The sequence below is a fragment of the Amblyomma maculatum genome, chromosome 4 (assembly GCF_055883805.1).
Source record: "Amblyomma maculatum isolate TAMU_Amacu chromosome 4, ASM5588380v1, whole genome shotgun sequence".
NCBI classification, from domain to species: domain Eukaryota; kingdom Metazoa; phylum Arthropoda; class Arachnida; order Ixodida; family Ixodidae; genus Amblyomma; species Amblyomma maculatum.
This window is the reverse complement of record NC_139347.1, coordinates 157,527,578-157,533,577: the sequence shown is the minus strand read 5'-3', so window position 1 is coordinate 157,533,577 and position 6,000 is coordinate 157,527,578. Positions and strand designations below refer to the sequence as shown.

The 6,000-nt window shown below is 45.7% G+C and overlaps 1 protein-coding gene across 1 annotated transcript in view; it reads left to right on the top strand.

Moving 5' to 3' along the window:
• Positions 1 to 1,144: 1,144 nt before the first annotated feature.
• Positions 1,145 to 6,000, top strand: part of exp (expansion) — a 334,236-nt gene continuing 329,380 nt past the window's right edge. The window contains exon 1 of the mRNA XM_084602706.1: positions 1,145 to 1,529. The gene's annotated coding sequence lies outside the window, so the exon portion shown is untranslated. The remainder of the gene's footprint in view (positions 1,530 to 6,000) is intronic.

Below are 6,000 nucleotides of genomic sequence, written 5' to 3'. Positions count from 1 at the left end.
TTTCTTTGCTGAAGAATAGAAATGTACCTCCTCTCCTCGCCGTTCCCAAGCTTTTCCCGCCAACTAGTGATCACGCCCAACGAATCAATGCCGGACAGTCAGTGCCTCAGACCATCAGTGCAGTGATGTGTTCGATTGGATGCCGATATCTGAGGGGCGTGCCCTGGAACTGGTTGGTCAGCATCTTCAGAGGGGGGCTGGACATAGGGGGTTTTAAGGACATTGCAGAGCACGAAAAAAGGGCTCTGAGCCCTGGGTAAACGGCTCATCCAGACGCTTCTCGCTATGAACTCTTAACGCTTGCCATTTTGCTGATGTACCCTTCATTTTCATGTAAATAATCATGTAAATAAGTTTTCTCAAAGTGCCATTAAACCTGCTTGTATATATTTTACCAACTTCGAAGATTCAATCCTTCATCAACCCCGAGTCTCTGCACGCTGCCAAGTGAAGGCCGGGTCGACTTAGCCCCAGCGTCACGACAACATGAAGAACCCCAAGTGGTCGAAATTATCCTCAGCCAACCACTACAATATTTTTTCATAGCTACATGTGTCACGTTTGGGCGTTAGACCTCATTAACTGTAAATTAAACTAATAGTATTTATTTTTACTGTTCCTCAGTATTACCGCTTATAAAACAACAGGGGTTAATACGTTAAAAGATAAACCTACTTTCTGCATAAATGATTGCTGCTGTACTGTGCGGTTGCTGCAGGTGTCACGCAGAAATGCTTTTTCTGGCTGCATTTTAAGAGATTTTGTACACCGTACCACTTAACCGTTAAACACACACACACACACATACTTTGCAGCACGACCTTCAACTTGAAACCCAGATTGGTACGCAAAAATGCTCTACTAAAAAGAATAATTATTGAATCCCGATCTTTAATTTGTGCACCATCCTTTCGGATGACGTCGCTTGTTAAGTTTATACACCACTTTTGCGGTTGACGGCGGCTCTTCTTATGCACACGCCCCGGACTCCTTAGAACAACAGCGTTTCAGGGCCTACTGCAATCATCCGAACAATCCTCCCTCCGGGTCAACATGTCGGAATTCCTTATCAACCAACTGGGGACCTAGCGTCGACCTGTCCTAGAGGCCCCCAGCCTGCAGCAATCGGAGTCATAAAGGCGCTCGAAGCGGACCATCATCGCGCCTCCTCCTCATCCACGCTCGCCCACATCTCGGAGTAGCCGCCGACGGTCGTTCCTTGGATGAGATACGGAATGCCACTGACGACGTCGCCCGTCTCCGGGGCGTTGGAACGCCGTTGACGCTAAGATCTCCGTTGCGAGGAGCCGGCCTTTACCTGTTTGAAGTCACGCACCCGGCGATAAGCAGTGCATATGGGACAGGATCGCGACCGTGGCCAAGGCCGCAGGTCATAAAGATCCCGGCCGAGACCTGGGGAACGCAACGAGCAACCGTAGTTCTTGCCGCTGCCACAGGCGTGGACGACGTGGCCACAAGGGAACGCGAGGCCCATCGCCGATCTACGGCCCTTCTTGGCTCTACGTGCGGTGAGCGATTTTTCAGTATCGGTGTTGAGTTCAATGGCAATGGGCGAGCTCATTAGGATGCGCAGCCACCAGTCCAAAACCTCGGACTGTGATGGCCTCACAGACGGACTGCAGTTGACATTAAGTATTGCGAGTATCAAGCGCCTGCACACCAACGAAGGCAACGCCCAGGTGTTAACATTATCACACACCTGCCGTGGTTTCCTTTCGCTGGTTCGTTAACTCAGATTAATCGGCATGTTCAACAGCGATAAACAAAACACATTTTAAGCTAAAATTTTAAGCATTCAAATTGCAAGTAGTGGGAAACGCGTATAGCCGATGGTTCAAAATGAGGGAAGTATTACTTTCAAACTGTAACTAATATACTACAGCAGAACAAACTGAAATCGGTACATAGTCCGAGTATTTCGGTTGTGTGGAATAAGCTTTCAGTTCAAACCATGTTATTTTTGCCCGAAATTTGTGCGACCTTGTTAACATGATCACACACCTACCGTAGTTTCCTTTCACTGCTCCGTTTACGCAGGTAATCAATCTTACAGAGTATATATATTGAGCAACGATAAACAAAACGCATTTATTATATGCCTAAATTTTCAGCATAATAAATTCAAGTAGGGAGAAGCGCGTATAGCCAAAAGGGTCAAAATAGTACAGGCATGCATTGGTTTCGAACTAAAATTATTACACTTACATAGTCAGAGTATTGCGGTTGTGTAGTGAAACCCTTCACTTCAAACCGTGCTATTTTTAAATGGCATTTGTGCAAGCTTGCGTTCCGAAAGGCTTGCAGACTGCAACAGCTGGTCCTGGTATCATGACCGGGCAAAAATCGACCAGCTGCGCCATCTTCGTTCCGCTCTCAGTTTATCGGTAGCATAACGACAGAAGTTAAACGGCATTACGAGCAAAAAGGGAGTATCATGAAATAAAAGTACCATGAGGTGAGCATCACAAGTTGAGCTCTGAAATATTTAACCTTAAAAAAACTGGGCAACAAGATGTATGCGATCACGCCCGTTAACACAAAATAAACGTGTCATTTTCCACGCATCTTGCTGTTCAAGTCGATAATACCTTTAACCCTGGCTGACTGCTATGGGGCTGCATTGCATGACTCCTGTATAATTCAAACCACCCGCTGATTTCATAGTTCAATTGCTCTCTCAGTGAGCTTTAAACCTTTCAAGAACCTTGAGAAGAACACTGTTCTTTTTGTGTGTCCAGCCAAGAAGCACAAAATTACTGACGCCGAGACTGCCGCCATTCTCTGCGATTGCGAAACGTTGCAAGAGCGGGGGCGATAGCACTCGTAGAGTCGAGGAAAAACAAAAGCGATCGCGCGGGGCTGTTAGCTTGTGGGCTGACGTTGATATTGCGCACGTAGACGAGTTCCGCCAAGCATGCCGGACTAGCTTGTAAAACTGGCTTGTAAAGAACAGCTGTGGTTGGAGCCTTCCCGCGGTGATGCGGCCGAAATCTACCGGCGGGGAAAAGCCAACTTTCCTTGCAATGTGCGATGCGAAATCAAGCGCCCCCTGGATAAATAGGGTGACACTGACGGCACATCAATCACGTTCCTAAAGTTTGCTCATTTTTACACGGCGCTGTATTTTGCAATTTCCGCAAAGTTCTGTTTCGTTTACTCTTTTTTTATTATTATGGTTGTTTCTTTATCACCCCTAGGGCGTGCTGTCGTCCTTTCTACGTTTATCCGCACGGCGCAAATTCTCCTCTGTTCGTGCAATACGCATAATTTGGTCGCGAAGGTTAGTATTATACAGGGACCCTGAAGTGAGAAGTGTAGCAATATTCTAATCATTATAACATATACGTAGGTGTGGCCTTTGTGAGTATTCGAGTCAGATTTAAACGCTCTGCGTGAACCCAATAATTTCCAATAAAGAAAGTTCAAGATTTGCTTCTGTGAGTGCTCGCAACCGCGTCTAGGGCGACTCCTTACGTCGTGTTCGTAGCCGCGTTCGTACCGTTGACGTCACTCATCTGGGCTGTTCGGGTGCGCCCTTTCATTGGGAGGTCCCATGTTCGCGAGCGGGACGAGGCACAGTGAAGGGCCTACCTAACATGTTTTCTTTACTTTTTTTTTTCTTGCACACTGGCGTGATCTGGAGTGATCTGAGTACACCGATGCCTTCGGTGTACTGTAGTTAGCCTAAATAATTTGTGCTGCTGAGAGTACTGATGGAAAACGAGCTGCTCATGCGAGTTTTTTAGCTTTAGTAATTTATTCGTGGCTCATTTAACAGGAGCGATTTAAAAAATGTGCGATAAAAAGACCCCAATGAAAGAGAAGTCGGTCGCTCGTTTTCTTTATAATGTGTATTTAAAAAAAGAAACTAACTCTCCCAAGAGCTCGCATAGCTAGGACCGTGCAAACATGTAGATTACCTATAATGCTTAAAAATATTTTGTGTGATGCATGCAGCTTTCATCTGTTACTCGAATATCTGTTTGCGGAGCGTTGCCGACGGTCGTTGCATTTCCCAGGGGATACTATAATGACAGTGTGTATTGCTGCCATCGCTAACGATTTTTTTTTTATTTTCTTTGTTGCACACACATTTACTCAGCAAGCCGTTTTCTTTCGAGTTATTTTTTGTTCAGTGCGATTATGTGTCATAACAAACGTAAACTAAACGTAGTGAAATTAGGTTTCACAGAAACCAAATATACAGCATTTGATAAAAGTATAGACCACACAGCGAGAGAGAGTGAGAACACACTTTATTCGCGTCCTTTTTTTTTCTTTTTTTTTTTTTTTTTTTTTGGGGGGGGGGGGGGGGGGACCCGGATCACCCGAGAGCCAGTCTCTCCTGCAGCTGGTCACAGCCGAGTCAAACACTCGACGAACTATATGGACAGTTCAGGCTCTCAGCGCGTCTCTTCATTTATTGCAGAGCAAGGGAAAATGGGGGGCTTCTGTCACGTCGTACCATTTTGAAGTCGATTACCCTGTAGGTATCCGCCGCTTCCATAACGAAAATTGTAAAAAGTAGAGACACACTGAGGCTGCTTGCAAGCGCTGATATATTCGTGGCACCTATTACAATAATGCGGGAGATACACAAAACTTAATGCACTTCATTTCGGCTCTGGACACCCTTAACTCAAAGTTTCTGAAATTACCAAATATTTAAGCGGCTTATCTTCCAGACCTATATCACTTTTCAATGTTATCTCGGTCGATCTGTTCCTTTTTGCGTCATCTTGTAGAGATTTAAGCGCGACAGTTCTAAAGCTTCTTAGGCAAGACTAGAAAGTCCTGATTGCTGGAGAACAGAAGTGACGTAGGCATGACTTTACAAGTAAAGACGTTGCTTAAAAGAAAATATTGTAGTAAAGTAAAGTAATTGAACCTGTAACCCTTCGGTCGCGAGTGAGACACGCAATCCGTACTCTACGAGGCACTCATTTTGTATTCATTTCCCTTGTTTCGCAGAAAAATACAGACTGGTCTAATTGTCTAAAGTGTGCCGGTCCGCTGGCCACACATCTCATACGAAAAGTTTCAATTGTTGAATTTCTCCAATACACTGATAAACCAAAGCGCGCATGATTGATCTTCAAAACATCAACTGCCTGTCGGACAGTTCCCAATATCCACTCGGAAATCTCGAACATGAAGATCAGCATGGCGAACAGCCATTCGGCGTTTCCGCATACTATTCGAAGCTAATAACATTATCGTGTTCAAATCTCAGTGCAGCAAGGGTGTTCGTCAACTGTGGCCCTCTTCGGTACTCCACGAGGGACGTTCGTTCGACTGGGTTAAAAAGCAATATCCGATGACTAGTGCGTCTATGTCGGTGAAAGGGCGTCGTGCCAGGGGAGGCCCCCGCGACCGTAAGGATGTGTTAACGTTGCCATGTCCTCGAAGTTTTTCTTTTATTCTTTTTTTGTTTTAACTCTGGTGTAGCCGTGTCCAAACGGCGCGAATTGCGCTCGTCCTTCTGAAATCGGTTATCTGAGAAATGCGAAGATGAAAATCAGATGGTGTCAAGTTAGGGCTGCAAAAAAACATCTCGTGGTTCACCGTAGGTAAATTTGACAATTGTTTAATTTATTTCTAGGCTGGCGTGAGTAGAGTCGTTGTGGATTCTGTAGGTGTCGGAAAGGAAAAAAGCTGGTACAAAGCAGGCATATGCGCCCTTGTTCACCGAGGGGATAAAGGTACGCATTTATACCCAAACTGCGTTCAGATGTAATACGGCTGCAATATCTGGTTTAGGTTTATGCGGTTTATGCGGTTTAACGTCCCAAAGTGACTCATGCTATGAGAGACGCCATAATGGAGGACTCCGGAAAATTCCAACAATCTGGGATTTAAAGTAACGTGCACTGACATCGCAAAGAACACGGGCACCTACCTTTACGCCTCCATCGAAAACCGGCCGTCACGGCCGGGATTCGATCCCGCATCCTTGGGCACATGCACCTTCACGGCGGG